General features: G+C 40.9%; 1 long non-coding RNA gene across 1 annotated transcript in view; it reads left to right on the top strand.

The window, feature by feature from the left end:
- LOC109144438 overlaps positions 1 to 15,967 on the top strand; it is an 84,904-nt gene extending 68,937 nt beyond the window's left edge. The window contains exon 4 of the long non-coding RNA XR_002045915.2: positions 13,851 to 15,967. This is a non-coding gene — a long non-coding RNA (uncharacterized LOC109144438). The remainder of the gene's footprint in view (positions 1 to 13,850) is intronic.
- The last annotated feature ends 661 nt before the right edge of the window (positions 15,968 to 16,628 follow it).

Genomic DNA, 16,628 nt, shown 5'->3' on the forward strand with positions numbered 1-16,628 from the left:
TCTTGAGACTTGTGGTCAGGGTACTTGTAGGACTGAACATCTTTTAGACTCCTTGACAAACTGGTTTGCAATACCTTTATGTGAAGCAGGAACTCCTGGCTTTGGCTGAATTCCAGCCTTATCCCCTCTCTTCTGTCATGATCCTACTTGAGGGACCAAGCAAGGGTATGTGAGGTTTCTGTGCTTCCAGCTGGGTCCAAGAGACTTTATTCTTTCTTGTTGTTTGACCTTGTCTGTGGACAGATGGCCCTGCTGCATGTCTGCACATTTAGATGAAGGAGATATGAGTTGCAAGCTGTGTTGCTGTATTTTTGTAACTGAGCTTTGATAAGAGATTCTTTGATAAGAGACAGAAGAAATTCAGCCTCTGGGAAAGAAGAATTCAAATCCTGTCTTTCTGCATTCCAGCCAAACACATTTATCACTAGGCTAGAAGTTAGAACTGGAGAGCTTGGACCTTCATACTTTGGTCAGGGCCTGGTGCAGGTCTGTTCTTTTCTTTATTTATCAAATGCTTTCTTAATTCTTTCATACAATTAAAAACCCCATAAAAAATTCACAACTTTATTTTTACACTGTTGCCTAACTGGTTTTTATTTGCCCCCTTTTTTTGTGTCCCTGTCCATGTGTGTGGGACTATCTGGTTTTGTTCTGTGACTTTTCAAGCCCTTTTCTGATGTGTTATGTGCTGCTATCAATCTCTGTCTGTCTGGCTGAGAAACACAGCTGGAGGGGCACTGGGCTCTACAGGTGCGAGTAGGGTTGGGAAACATCTGGTTTGTGAATCACAGTAGGGCAAATGAGATGGTATCAATCTGCTCCACAACATAAAGACATGGACAGTTCCAATAATTCCACAAACTGCTAACTTTCTATCCCTAAAGTTAACTTTATTATCACCACATATATAGGCGCTTTGGGTCTTGAGGTGCCCAAGAGTTAAGCTGCAGCACTCTGGGAGTGTTTAGGTTAAACTATTTTTTTAAAATAAAGATGACAACTAGAGGCTTTAAACAAGAGCAAGCTTCCCATCATGTTGGCAGTGAGAGAGAACCACTACCTTGAAGTGATGAGTGTTATGCTAGGCAGCAAATGAAAAAAGAATGAGTACAGGGAGTAAGGTGAAGTAATTGGTGTATCACATTTATCAGTGGAGATGGGATTCTTAAGGCCACTGCCTTGTGCTCTTGCCTGTACCCCCCAAAGGGCATTTTACTTCTGGATCAATGTCTAGATGTGCTGGTAACTGCTGTTTGTCTCTGGGATTAAATGAGGTTCTCAGATGAGTTTACCCTATTTATAACTTGCTGTTAATCATAGAGCAACTGTACAGGAGTGGTCAGTATTTGAGTGGCCATGTAAACAGGATAATTTTTCTCCTCAGCTCTTTATTATGTCTTAGGTTGTTGGTGAGGAGATATTTGTCTTCTAGTCTCTGCCTTATGTATGAGAGGACACGTCTGTAGAAATAACCATCTGTCCCCTTATTAAAGACCTTGAGGCACAGATTGCTTACAAAAAGGGGCACTGCAAGTAAGACAACAGCTAAGATAGTGGGATCACTTATGATCTCCCAATCCAGTCAGTATTCAGACAAAGAGTTTACAGGTGATTACAGCTGACTTTGAACTCATAAATTTTGGGCTAACAAATTATCTTCATTTTTTCTTTCTCTCACCTATATTTGTATTTCCTTATTTTGCCCATATAATTAGTGAAGCCTCAGTGTGTTTTGATCCTTGAGTGTGTTTTGATCCTTGAGCGTCTTTTGATCCTGATGAAGTATGTTTATTTATTGTAGAAATATAATTCTTGTACATTCTGTGGAAATATATTTTACTCCACATAAGAACAAGAAAGTAGGCAGCTTACTTATCTCCTGATTCTGGTTGAGGTGGTCACCCCCCAGGTTCGGAAAACAAAATGCATGTTGGCTGTGTTAATGTCTTTGTTGGAATGGAAGAGGGGCACTTGGGATATAATCTCTGCCATTTGTGAAAGTGAAACCTTTTGAGATGGTGGTAGTAGAAGGCAGGAGTTCAGGACACTTTGAGATCAGCAGCTCAAGGCAGTTCTCTGTCCACCTCACAGCCTGTTTATCGAGTCTGTACTTCATCAATTTGTCCAGGAAGATGTTATGGCAGACAAGTTAAGGCAAAAGCCTTAGTGAAGTCAAAATAAACAACATCCACTGCTCTTCCCTCATCCATCAAGCCTGTCGTCTCATTGCAAAAGGCTATCAGGTTGGTCAGGCATGATTTACCCTTAAATCCATGCTGACTACTCCAAATCACCCTCTTGTCCTTCATATACTTGGAAATGGTGTCCAGGAGGACTTGCTCCTGGGATCAGGGAAGGCTGATGGGCCTGCAGTTCTCTGGAACCTCTTCCTTGCTCTCCTAGAAAGCAGGAGCAACATTTGCTTCCACCCAGTCTACAGGAAACTCCCATCTCCCCACGATTATTGAGAGTGTCCTCATAGTGACACTGGCCCCAACATTCATGGATGCATCCCATTAAGTCCCAAGGACTTTTTTGTCCAGTTTGTTTGAATGTTCCCCAAACTGATCTTCCTCTGCAGCAGGTAAGCCTTGCTCCAGACTTTCCTACTGGCCTCAGGGGATTCCTCAAGACCAAGGCACAAGCGAAGAAGGCATCAATTCTCCCAGGCTGGGATTCCATGTTCCTGCTGCCAGGATCCTGTGTTCCCACCTACGTGAGCTGTGTCTTTGTTGCTGACAGGAAATAGAGTGGAACTTAGTTCTGCACCTTAAAAGAAGGTGTTTAACCTCAGGAAAATAGGTTATGCTCTTTTGATCTTTTTTTTTTGGTAAATGTGAACTCTTTTATGTTGTTTTGCTGACACTTATGAGCACAAGAGACAGAAGACCAAAATGTCTGTTAGCCTAGTTATGTCTTACATCCAGAAGAACAGCTATTAACACAAAAGAAAAACAGGACCCCCTATGGCTTTTGTCTTTTGCATTCAGTTATTCATCCCTGCAAACAGTATGGGAAAGTTTTACCAGGTAAGTTTGTTTCTGAGGCAACAAATCACAGTAAGCAGATTGATCATGAGTTAGTGACTAGGGAGAGGGGGGAGAAAAACAACACCCTTCAGCTATAATGTTTTCTAAAGTTAACACGTCGCATAGGAGGTGTAAATGATATGAGGTCTGAGGGCTGCCGAATTTCCAAATGCCTTCCTGCAATATCTTGGTCTGGCAATTAATCAATTTTCTGTGCCTTTCAGAGTTTTCCTCTGAACAATGTTCTTCCTCTGAAGCTCATTAGCCATCAAAACCTGTCATGTCTACACATGTTTTTCTTGCACCTCATTAAGAGATTATTGATTGTTGGCTTCTACCTCTTTCAGAATTTGCTTCAGAAAATTAATTTCAACCACGAGTGCAATTTAACGGAATGCTTTTGCCAATGCTCGATAATGACTTCCTTTGTTTAAAACCATTTAAAAATTTTCATCATGTTTATTTTGTGCCCTGCAAAATACGAATCATCTTCAGCTGAAGCAAAAAAGGGAGAAAATGTACCTTGATAAAAATGTATGATATTGTCTTAAGATAGATTGAAGCCTGAAGCAGTTTCAGAAATGCAAGAAAACTTCATAATTGCTATTGATCCATTTGTAACAAGTGTATCTTGTGGCCACCAGATTTTTCTTGCTGTATGAGGTTTGTCAATATAGTCATTCCATTGAGGGAGGAACATAGGCCAAGCAATTAACATTTTTTTGGGGGGATTGCTTTGGTAATTAGGGCCAATTTTTCACTGGTAGGTTATTAATTATTCAGGTCTCACGGGGTTTTTTAATAGGAAACATTGGCAAGTTCTTTCTGCACTCATGAACAAACTTCTCCTGAGTCGTCAGCCAGTGAAGTCAGTCAGACACTCTTTTGCTCAGGAAGAGGGAATGAGAAAAAAGGCTTTTTACGTACCCATTTCCTGGATGTTACATCTGTTCTGGCTAGTGCAAAAGGATAGGCTCATCTTTTAAAGTTGCTGGGGTAGGCAAAGCGATGGCACAGATTTTACAGGGAGGGAAACAGCTGAAGTAGAGAGAGATGAAGGACCAGATTTGCCCAAGGTTTCTAATTGCTCTTGGACGCTAATGAGAGTCTCAGAAGGGCTCTCATAATGGGAGGCATCAAGTCGCTGATGTTCCCATGCTGAAATCAAGAAGAGGTGGGGTATCAAACCTTTCTGTGTACTTTTGACATTGCAGTGAGATGATTACAAAAGCTCATCCTGGAAAATGTAGCACTGAGGGTCTTCTTTCCCAGAGACTCTCTCTTGACTGACAAAGCTGTGTTAAGAGGTGTTCCTTGTTTACCCAGCCTCAGTGCTGTCTGTGTATTCCTGCCTCCTGCTTTTATCACACAGGTTTCACAGACTCCTTCAGTCATGTCTAGATGGTCTATTTTGACAACAGTGCAAAATGGACAGATGAACAAGTATGACTCAAAATCAAATCAAAAGAGCTCTGCTATACAGCTAGACAGCAGGGGTTCCTGGAAGAGGATCAAGGATCATTGAAGCTGGAAGGGACCTCTGGAAATTGCCGTGTTCAAGACCCTGGCACAGAGCTGTTTCAGCTAGAGGAGTTTTCTCAGTGCTATATCCAGTCAGGTTTAAATACCTTAAAGAATGGAGACTCCACAACTATGCTGTGCAACCAGTTCTCACGTTCAACTCCCCTTGCAATTAATTCTTGGGTTTTGGGGAGTTTCTTGTATTTAATTTTGTGCCTGTTGCCTCTTTACTGGACGCCATTGAGGTTTATCAGTCATCTCTATTCTTCCCTGACCGATATTTATACACATTGACAAGATTCTCCTTTCTCCTGAGTCTTTTTTTTTTTGTCTAGGCTAAGCAATCTTGTCTTTCTCAACCTCACCTCAAATGGAGGTAAGTGGTAGCAACATTTGAATCTGGCTTCACTGTCAAGAGTAAGCTTGTGAAAAGTCACTCTAAGGATATCTGATAACTGAAGCATTGGCTTCTGGTTTCCCAGAGCATTCTGTTCAAGCCTTGCTGGTAGTTTTTGTCCTTTGATGCCTCTAGGTAGAAAGACTAAGAATGGACCCGACTTTTTGGGCCTTTTGATCTTCAGATCCTCCAATGGAGATGTTTTCCCCTCCATGCTGTTGGTTGAGATACACTCCATACTTTATGTGGTTTCCTCCTCCCAGCCTCCCACAGCTAATGATAATCCTCCACTGCCTTGGCAAGAATGGCTGGGTTGACCCATCTGTCTCACTTAACTAATTAGGGATTGGTTGGTTGTGATTCAGACTTTCAGTTTATTTTAAATTAGGCAGGTTAACCTGCAATCTGTGGTCTCCCATAGTATACTGAAAACCAACATTTTAAATTTCAAGTAAACAATACAAATCCAAATTCAACCTGCAATAAAAAAACAAAACCTGCAGATGTGTTTGCTCTGGTAATTGTTCTGTGTATCATAGGAGAGATATTTAAATGGCTTTCCATTGGGGAGTATGTTACCTATATAAAGACATTTAAAATGAAAATAAAAAAAAATATAATGGACAAATGCTTTGTTTCATGGAGTAGACAGGCCAGTTAGCCACCTGATTTTGTATTCTAACCCCTTCCAGGATGAACTTCTCCCACTAATTCCTCCACACAAATCTCTTGTCATGTGGCTGGATACTAGGGAGTCACACCCCATTGCCTAATCCTGGGTACATTTGGCCGAGGATAACAAATTGTCTGTTGTGGTCCCATAGTGGTCTTTAACTTGACAGAGTGCTCTCCAAGCAGCATCAGTAGCCACCAGCTGCTCCCTCCTGTTGGTTCTGTTCTGGCTATCCTGGCTCCTGCTCAGCTCATACCAGTGCATTTAATCAAATTACCACCTGTCACTTCTCCATTTCTGGGCTGCACAAGCCAGCAGGACACAGCCAGGTTCAATCCCAGTCCTGCTGCAGCCAATGGCAAAGCTACTATCAACCTCGGACAGATGAGATATTCCCTCACTATTCCATGAGATGCTATACGGTTATGGAGATCCCTGTTTGTAAGGGCTGGATAGGCAGTACCCTGTACCACATGGAAAGTCAGTTTGGACTCTGTTGGAGGCTGTGAAGGATGACAATGACTGGATTTTTAATGTTAGTGAATTGAGTGAAATACATGGGTAAGGACTGTGGGTGAAATCCCCCTTCCTTGTGCAGGTGTCAGGCTTGAAAGGTGCTCAGGATGCACACTTCTTGCTGCAGCTGGGGAGATTCTGGTGACAAAAACACCTGTATGGACCAAGGCCACTGCTAAAAATCTTGTGCAGAATAAAATAGACCTCATGTCTGTGGGCAGGTTGGATGTAAAGTACCTACTGCTATGACCATGAACAGCCATAGACCGATGTGCTCTGCCTTGAGAGCTCTGTTCCCAAGTCCAGGCACCACTCTCTAAACTCTTCAGAAGGTGTTGAGTTTTGTCTTAAAAGCAGCTGAACTTATTCTGCTCTGCTGTTCTCACTGACAGGCTGTTTCAGACCCTAATTGCTGTGGTGATTAGGAAACCTCTTTTAATTTCCAACCTAAATGTATTCATGGCCAATTTATATTCATTTGTTCTGGTGCCAGTATTGGTCATTAAGTCAAATAGTTCTTTTGTCTTCTGGTGTTTATCCTCAAGATAGATTTGTAGAGAGAATCTTCTCCCTTTCACCAACTATTTTGCTAGTCTCCTCTTGTAAAAACTGGTTCTTCATCCTGACTGATCTCTCTTCTCCAATTTGAAGTCAGCTGTAGCCAGACAGACAGAAAACCAGAAATCTTTTCTGCCTTTAGTGGTTATACCTTAAGTAAGTGCATTTACTTTGTGGATTAATTGGTGAAGCTTTACCATTCTCCTCGTGTATCCTATTCTTCATATTTTTGTGTGCAGAAGATAGCTGAATAATCTGGTTCCATCATTAGAAAGATTTGTGAAGGACACCAGCCGTATGTCCTGCTGTAGTTAAACTGCTGTATTTCATTTGTCTTGGACCATGGATAATGCTGAGACTTTGCTCTAGGCTGTATTTTCTCATGTGGTGTTCTTGATCTCTCCCTCCTGTCTTCTCTCCTATTTTTTTTGGCAGGGGGAAGCCCTTAAGAGGGTAGTCCATGGGGTGGTGTGTAAGATCAAGCCCTGCCTTTCTTCCTGAGTTTTCTTCCTGTCTGCCAGCACAGTTGTGTTCAGCTGGAGGATCATACTGAGTATTTCCAGCTGCTCAGACATCTCTTTGCTTTTCAGAAGTCTGAATTTCCTCTTTGCTGGCACAGATTTAAATGCCTTTCATTAGGCCTTGGTCTTCATCACACAAAATATCAGCAGTACATTCAGTTTTCATGATGAAGAGCAGTCCTACTGGGAGAACATCAGTGAACTTCTGAGCTAAAACTGGTAAGCTTTGAGGGTTGTTCACTGGTGTTGGCAAGACTCTGGAACAGTTCCCTGCAGGTCTAATTATTTTTACTAGACAAACTCCCATTGCAATGAATGGGAAGTTTGGACTGTACCGTGATTTCAATGGAATTTATGCTGCAAGACTCGTGTTGGAATAACATAACATGCCATGAGAAGGGACTGCACTGGGAGAGGAACATGCTTGCTGGTGTGCCTCGTGTAATGATCTAGCAATAGTTCAAGATCACATTTCGACTCTATATTGTTTTAATTTGCAGTGTCTTGGCAGTGCGAGCAGTCACATTTGTTAGCGTTTGAAAAGAACAAAGGAAATTAAATATGCAAGAGCATTAGAGTACATTTCAGCATTTGACATAAAACCACAAAATTAAAGCAATCCAGACATGTGCCTGCTTCTCTGCTTGTTTGCATCAACATGCCCCCCAGCTTCAGCTCTGTGACACCTACCACTTCGAAGGGACAGTTCTGTGAGTTTGTGATGATTAAGAGTAATTTAAAAGTGATACAAGAATGAGCTGTGGTGACAGTCTTATGCTTCAAACTTGTTTCTTCTATTTTCTTTTTCTTCTTTTAAAATCCTCCCTAGCATCAGGGTAGGACTGGCTTTATTCACGGAGCCTGACTTACAGGAGGTCCTTGTGTCTGCTGTGTTCAAGGTCAACATGGTAGAGACTATGAGATAACTTATTCTTGGTTTTGACAGTGTTTTTTCTTGATTTGCCTTGAGTTCCTCCACACTTTCTTTTTTTCCTGTGCTTTCAGAAGTGGTAGGCGTGTGGAGGAGTGGGTTGTTCCCAAAATATTGCCTGCCATTTGGTAGCCTGTGCAACAGTTGGCATGTTTGTGTCACAAGTACTCCTGCTTCCTTACGTATTTCTGGACTATATGTTTTCCTGGACCTCATCTTTGGAAAGGTCTTTTTTTCTCATCCTGCCAAAATATAGGATGAGTTAGGATTGTTTGTGTTTTCTGAGAGCTGATACAGAAGGGAATTTCAGTTTCTGTGCTGCTAGTTTTTCTTTGAAACCTCTCAAATTTCTATGTTCCCAAAGAAGTTATTTGTGAATTTGTTCAACTCAAAATGCTTTTCACCTCAAAAACTTAGTGAAGAAGATGTTTAACCAGCTCTCCAATGTATTCTTCTCGGAGCCAGTACAAGAAAACCTCTTAATATCCCTGATCCATATTCTTGGAGCTGGTACACTCCCTCCTTGTAAATAAGTCCTGATGTGTGTTGCAGCAGCCCAGTGTTCTCCTGTTGCATGTGCTACACCCAAGCTGTGAGTCAAGGAGAACACTTGATCTTCAGACCTCAAATCTGCTCTGTCTCCTCTGCTGTTAATGAAGGCTGGAGTGTCTTAGAGTTGAGCCTTGAGAAAGAAGCTTAAGTAAAACACTGCAAGTCAGAGCTGACCACAACATCTTTTCCTGCCTTAAACTCCCAATTTAGAGAAATAGGCAGAATAGCACTCCCTTTCTTTCTGCCTGAGTCTGCCCTATCTGTTTGGATTGCAGGATATCTGGGACTTCCATTATTCTTGTACACCGTCTGGCATCATGGGAACACAAAAATTTCCAGATGGCTCAGACATGATGACAATAAAATATTGAATGGTGATAGTAGGGAGATTGTTTGTTAAAGTCAGAGCCTTTAGAATACAATTTGATCCAGGCAGTAGAGATGCAACTGGCCATTATCGTTCAGATACAATGTTGGTAGTCCCAGCACTACATGCCCCAGTTCTGATGATTGGTGAAAGATTTATAAACAGAATAACAAAACACAAGACCTTGGAGGTTGTATCAGGGAAGTACTTTGGAGAAGTAAAACGTTACTCTATGCTTTTGTTGCTGTGGGCACCCTCCAGTTATTGTTATGAAGCTGAGATTATTGGCTCAATAATTAATTAATTGATTTACAAATTAAGGGTGAAATGCATCAGGGTGCATTTTTTTTATGTGAGAAAATGCTATGTTATAACTTTCAGATTACTCATGTGCTAAGTGCACAAAGTTAAGGTAGTTTCACTTTGGTCTGTCAGTCAATAACTTCAATGAGCAGAGGCTGTGGAGAGGAGAAAGAGAACTAAAGGAAAACTTCCTGCTGACTGATCCTCTGCTTATGAGTTGCACTTACAAAAGCCAAAGGAGAATAGTCTGCTCACAGAGAGAGCATCTAACAGTGCTGTTGACAGCCAAGATCGTGAGAAAATAGCAACGGGTTGTTTTAATCAATACAGAAGGAGAGGTAATTGATTTTAGGGATAGCAAGAGGTTACTCAGCCAATAATTAACCACCTTATCAAAGTTTTATGGTAAAACCATGGATTATGTTGAACTCAGAGTCCTGACTCTTTGAGGAGAGTTCAGATCTGGATTTTCCCCTTCCCCAGTGCTCTTTCGCTGCTGACATGCTGCCACAGTCAGTGCCCTTTGTTCTTTTTCACAGGCAAAGGGATTTGCTTCTGCTACAGCACTGACACAGAGGATCTGGGAAGAGCTGCCATGTCAGTGTGTGGTGGGAGAGAGAGCCAGAGCTGCCCAGGAAACGCTTATGCTGAGTCTCTTTTACTCTGAGTTTCTCTACATTAAAAGGGAGCAGGGGAGTTGCAAGGTACTCCAGTGTCCAGTCCTTTAGGAGCATTTAAAGGGCCCTTGTTGTTAATGGTGCCCCTTCTCAAGGCACAAATATTCAGTGGTGCAATTATGACTGAGGCAGTTGGTGAAATGAAGCAGGTGGAAATCCTGTTGCCAGAGTTTGAGGGTTCTGGAGTGCTGTCTTCATTCCCGTGATTAACCTTCTCTGCACACTTGACCATTCAGCTCAGAGTGCAAAATAATTTGTGGGATGTCCTTTCTTTATCATTTCTGCCACTGTCATTTCTGACTCATTACTGTGTCTAAACAAAGGACTGTATTTAGAAAGAATATTTTGTTTCTTAAGATAATGAGTCCATTCCATTCCAGTGATGCTCTGAATGAGATTAATCTGTACTCTACTGGGATCACAGTTTGTTTCTGCTACAGTACTGAGCAGAGCCTCAGAAAAGACCAAGACCCTTTCAGACTTTGATAAACCCAGATAATGAGAAAGTTCCTTCCCTGTTTATGGCTGGCAGAACATGTTTGATCAGTCTTTTTTCAGCAAAAAGTATTTTTGCCAAACCAAATCTGTACGGGGAAAAACCTACTGAAGAGGCAGAGAGATGTTCCACATTTGTGAGAAAGAAAATGTATTTAATCTTGTTTTACAACAAGTGGGCTCAAATATGACAGGACCAAATGAAACACTCAGTATCTCTTAGTAAGTCTGTGACAGAGCTAGAATCTCAATTTTGCTGCTCTAAGCCCTAATTCTGGAGTTTAAAACACAGAATCATCTTGTTCATTCTTCATACCTTTAAACATAGCTTGATCCTAGTAGTTCCCTGGACTCTGCGTAATGGGTGAGCAGCCACAAAAATGTTAATTGCATGCCTGGCTTTCCTGTTCCTGATGAATATCACTCAAGCCTTGTGCCTCGGTTTCTTTAATTATAAGATAAAGTTAATGATGCCACCTCAGTTTTGCATAATTCCAGAAGTGTTACATGTTGTTACTTTTATTGCTGAACACTCGGGACCAAGACCTGTGGCTGTTACTTGACACTGTTAAAATTGAAGGATTATTTGCAAGTTAATGCATTACATTTGTGGGGACGAGTCAGTGCCATCTGTGAAGGTCTGTAAGAGCTGTGGTAAGGTCCTGCCCTAGCACAGTTTTTACATGCTTCTTCTCTTGCCTTCAGAGAAGTTCTTCTTTTCATAATGTTTGGCATGTGCTGAAGTATCTACATGAATTGAAAGGTAAGAACAGAGGATGTGATGCCAATCTTTTTTTGTGTGCCTTGCAATACTCTCTTTGAGGGTTGCACAAGAAATTGTGGGCATCAACATGCAGATACAGGGAAGATGTGTTTGGAATTCTAATGCTGTTGTTTATGCACAGACAAGTCAAACTGTTCTCAGGGTATTTCAGTATAAAGCATAAAAGTTTCTAATTAAACTTATAAATCAAGAACACATGCACTGAAAATATTTCCCGCTGCTGGATGCAAAGAGTATTTATGTGATGTGCCAAAGAGCAAAAGGTGCTGTATGAGATGCAAGTAGTTGTTGCAGATTGCATATTGAAATACTGAAGGCATACAAGGCAGTTGGTAAAAAGAATCTTGTCCATATTGATAAGCCTGGTCACAGACATGTATTTATTTTTACTTTAGAGTACATGGGTGTGTGTCTTTGCCTAATGTAAGGAAGAGAACTCTATATATCTGGTTTCTCTTGTTAATTATTAGGTGTCCCTCTATTAGGAAAAAAAATTGCCATTGAGCTGAAATTCAAAGTCACCATTCTTAGTCAAAAACCAGAGAAGGAGTAGTCAGACTAACTTGTCTCAATGTGTATGTAATCCCCAGCTGCCTTCCTTGATTCAGATCAAAATATAGGCTGTCAGGTTTTGTTATGCTGTATTAAAACATTTTATTGGAGATTGGACTAGAATCAGTATCATGAGGATGGGACATAAACTTGTTATTTTCTGTTGCTGTTCTGAACTTGAAAAAGAGACAGTTCTGCAAACAGATCTATCTGAATATTCCTGTGTGTTTCCTTATCAGACCAGTCCATGTCCCAGGATCTAGTGTACAATGGACCCAGAATGATCAGACTGGTATTAAGCATTTGGTTGTGCTGTTGTTTTTATTTTTTTGTTGTTGTTGTTTTTTTGGGTCTTTTTTGTTTTTGGTTTTTTTTTTAATGTGTGTGTGTGGAGGGGGTGGTTGTTCTTATTGTTTGTGGCTTTTTTGGTGGGGCTTTTTTGTGTTTTGGTTTTTTTTCTAAATCAGGAGCGTGACATTTGACCTGCTGGTTGGTGAATCCTGCTGCTAGGAGTAAACCTGACCCTCAATAATTAGTGCTAGAGAGCTTCATTTGGCCTCCAGCTCTGTGAGGAAAGGTTAAAGTGTTGTGATGCTGTTCAAAATCCATTAACCAAACAGAGTCTTAAGGAGCCTTTGGACTTCCTGACCTTAGCCAATCTCTAACAAACAAATTCTCTAAGCTAATCAATGAAACAGAGTAACTTTGTGGTCTTTACGTCCACCTACTCTTTAGTGGTTCTAATCCAAAGCCCTAACAGGAGTGATTTCCTCGTATTATTAACACAGAGGCTGATAACCCTCTGAGCTGTGTTTTGCCCATCTTGCCAGGAACCCCTTGTCCCAGATATTATTTTTATGACTCCAGGGATATGCAGTTCTGCTAGTAGCACTGCTAGGCCTGGTAAACACATCCACCCTTTTGGAGCCTAAAAGTGCTTGGCTGGCCCAGCAGTAGGTGAGGTGTTCACAATGACAGCTGCAACAACACGAAAACTCTCTGTCAACAGCACATGCCATCTTCCTGTGAACGCATAAGAAAAAGGCACATGAATTATGAGTAAATACTGACAGGCTTGAAGCCTGAGAGAAGGGATGAGTAAGTCATATCTCTGCCATAGATGCAGACATAATGAAAAATCTCAGGTTTCTTGGGGACACACAGAAGATCCCAGTGGTCTTGGCATTACGAGGAGGCCCATCAAACAGCATTAGCAGACTAATTAAATGTGCAGCTTAAACTTAATTTTCTTGGTAGCATTAAGACAGATTAAACATTATTCATTTGGTGTTGTCCTTGCTTCTGAGCATTTTTCACTCCTCTTCCCACCTTGTCATTTTGTTTCAATCAGTAATATTACTGGGTTTAGTTTAGGAAATGCACCTGAGCAGGATTTGAAAATAGGATTTTCTGAGCAAACCTTCGTAACTTACAGCACCTGGGTTCCTATTTTGCATAAGAAAAATACTCCTTCTTTTAATGAAATAGGTTAATTATGCAAAGTGTGAACATAGTGGCTAAGTGGAGAAAATTTGCTAATCTGTAAATGAGGAGGAGGATCTGTTCTATAAATTGCTCTTTCTGTATTTCTCTGTTTCTTCTTCTGCCATATAAATTTGGTGAAATTTATAAATTTTATAAATAAATTTGTGTACCGGCACCAATATGAAACTGTAGGAGTGCCAAGTATTTAGATTAGATATAAGGAAGAAATTCTTCGCTGGGTGGGTGGTGAGACACTGACATGGGTTTCCCAGAGAAGCTGTGGATGCCCGATCCCTGGGAGAACTCAAGACAAGACTGGACAGGACTTGGAGCAACCTGGTCTAGTGAAACGTGTCCCTGTCCATGAGAGGGGAGGGGTGGAACAGGATGATCTTTAATGTCCCTTTCAACTAAAACTATTCAGTGATTCTGTCATAACTATACTGATTTGTGCTTCTGCTTTGTTTTCTGACACATCTTGATCTACAGGCAAATCCAGGTCCTGCAAATGGATGCCCAGCTGCTGATTGCATCTGTGGTGAGAGTCTGGCAGACATGTCTGTTAATTGATTATATGGGATCTGTTCTTTTGGACTTGAATTCTAGCATTCTGTCCCAAGGATTTGGTGGTGTCTTCAGTCTGTCAGGAGGTGAAGGTCTAGACATCATATTAAAACTTGTATGTTCAGTGACAGAAAGAGTTCAGACTTTGACTTCTGGGCATCTGCATGCTGACATGATCTTTAATCACGTTATTATGTACTGCCTTTCCACCTGAGTCCCTAGGTAGATTAGCAACTATAAAATCTCTGAAAGAGAACAAATTATAGAGTGACCTGAAAAAGATGGTTGTGATTATTTCCATTTTGTGAAATGAATGGTCTGATACAGAGTAGGGTACTGGGGCACCTTCAAGCTAAAGTAGTCGGCTACCTTTTAATTCCTTTTATGTGTCCTTGAAATCTACCATTAGTCATTACTGCACCAGGAATCCCGAAACATTGCATTCTCTGACCTCTTGAATATAGCCAGCAAAATCTTCTGGAACATGATGAGTCCCAGGATACATGGGAGGACTTTTTTCATTGAATCCTTTTTTGGGTTTTTTTTGCATGTCTATTGTTGACATTTTTTTCTGAGTGGATGCTTGTATATTTTATTTTCCATATCCAGCTGAGTCTGTTGGATCTGAAAGGTTGCTCTCCTGCTTCTGCAACTTATTCATTGCTGTAATCCCACTGTAATAATACAGAGGGAGTTGGTCAAGAGAAGTGTTAGACAATTTCTGTGATTGCTGCTTTTGCCTTATTTGCACTGCATGATTTTTTCTTAGTGGAAATTCTCAGAAATGCTTTGTGCTTCATAGTTGTAGAAGAAGGGACAGATCCAGCTTGAAGAAACACATAGTCTGCTAGGTCTATGCAGGAAAAAAGGAGAAACCAGAAGTATCTTTCTGTCCAAATCAACAAAATTCATAAAGATCATCAGAACAAGAGGAGGGTTTTAACCATGCTTCGGCATGGGTTAGGTGCGGGCTCACAGCTGGGGCCGCACAAGGAGGATGGAGTGAATTAGAGGGGGTTGTAAGGTCTCCTCCCTCGATTTCCTTACAGCAGCCTCTCTCCAGTCACCCATCCAGGGCACTCGTTCAAGACTTTGCTTTGTAACTTGAGGGACCATGAACGGGGAGCAGATGAATGCTCGCAAAGAGGTGGTGATTGATGCAGCTGTGTGGCTGGACCTGCACGACTCATGTGAAGCTCTTGGATTGTTTCTGCCTTTGAAACCTTGCTCCTGTAATGACAGTGTGAAAAATGAAAACTTTCCCAGTACCCATGCCTTTCAATGCTCACAAATGCTATTCACAAGCCTGAGAGTAGTAAGGTAATACATCTGATTTCAAAGAGATGGACAACTTAATTGGTATATAAATTTAGAGCTAATAATGCATATTTTTTTTTGTAATATATTCTGTATACTTTGTGTGCTAGCTGGGTAATTTGTTTCTGCCTTCTACCTTAGGAAGCAGGGGGATGGTGCTATTTATCTTATTTCTTGTGGGAGACTTTTGTAAAACGTTTGCTGGGCTGCTGACTGAGTGCGTAATAAAACAGTCATTGCAATTTTTACTAATCTGAAGCCATTTTCTTTAAGAAGCACAGAATACAGAACATCACTTGAACAGACAAAGTACATTTAGTTTGGGACTGGTGTATAAATTTTCCAAAGAGAAGAGCTAATCAAAGAGTGATGTTTATGGAATAATAATGTGATTGAAACTGTCTGATTTATTTACTGATATAAGTAATGCTGAAAATGGGATTTTGAGAAGCAAATTCTCTGTGAGTGAAATTCTGCTTCCACACTTCTGAATTATAACTTGTATACCAGGTATTGTAAGGACTCTGAAGGGGCTTAACAGGTGAAAAACAACTGTATGGCCCATTAGATGAAGAAAATTGTGATCCTAACAGGAGGGCACAAAGAAGATGTGGGGGTTGATATGAAGCTGTGGTTTGCATCCCTCTCCTTCCCACCAAAACAAAGGCACCACTATGAAACTCATCTTCCCCTCCACAAGTGTCAAACGTGTTTCTTTGGTTGTGCCTCCTCATGCATGCACATGTACTTGCATATGTTTATATGTAAATAAAACCAAATTGCTTATCACTAGGAGACTCTCTGCTGTGCCTGCTGAGAGAACAGCTTACCCGCGTGACAAATACAAGTCATGTCATTTGAAGTGCTCCTGGAACATGCTCATTTTCCTTCAACAAGGAGCAAGGTACAAATGATGTTAAAATTGCAATGAAATGTCAACTTCATGCTTTGCCACAGGGACAAATTAATTTTTTTTTTAAAGTTAGGAAGTAATAAAGCCTTGCCTCCCCAGCATCCCTTGTTCAGCATATGCTCATGAACTGATGGAGGACAGGTTTGTGTCTGACAGAGCTCTCTGCTTTCCTGCAGTGTGTTTTCTATCTTGTGGAACAAACAAAAGGTTTTGTGATATTACCATCACCATTACCATTACCATTGTTATTGCTTTTTACTTCATTTAATGGATTCCCAGTGTCCTCCTCTCTGCAACGCAGCCTGTCTGTGTCAGCACTGTTAACTATTAAGTTGTTTATTATTTATTATGTGTTAAATGCTGACAATGTGACGTGCAAAGGATGTAGGCTGAAAGAGAGGCATTTATGCAGATGTGATTTATGCTTTCTGCAAGCTGTCTTTGTAAGAATTCTGAGCTTTCATATTTGCAAA

Source organism: Corvus cornix, chromosome 5 (genome assembly GCF_000738735.6).
Source record: "Corvus cornix cornix isolate S_Up_H32 chromosome 5, ASM73873v5, whole genome shotgun sequence".
In the NCBI taxonomy this organism is placed as follows: Eukaryota; Metazoa; Chordata; class Aves; order Passeriformes; family Corvidae; genus Corvus; species Corvus cornix.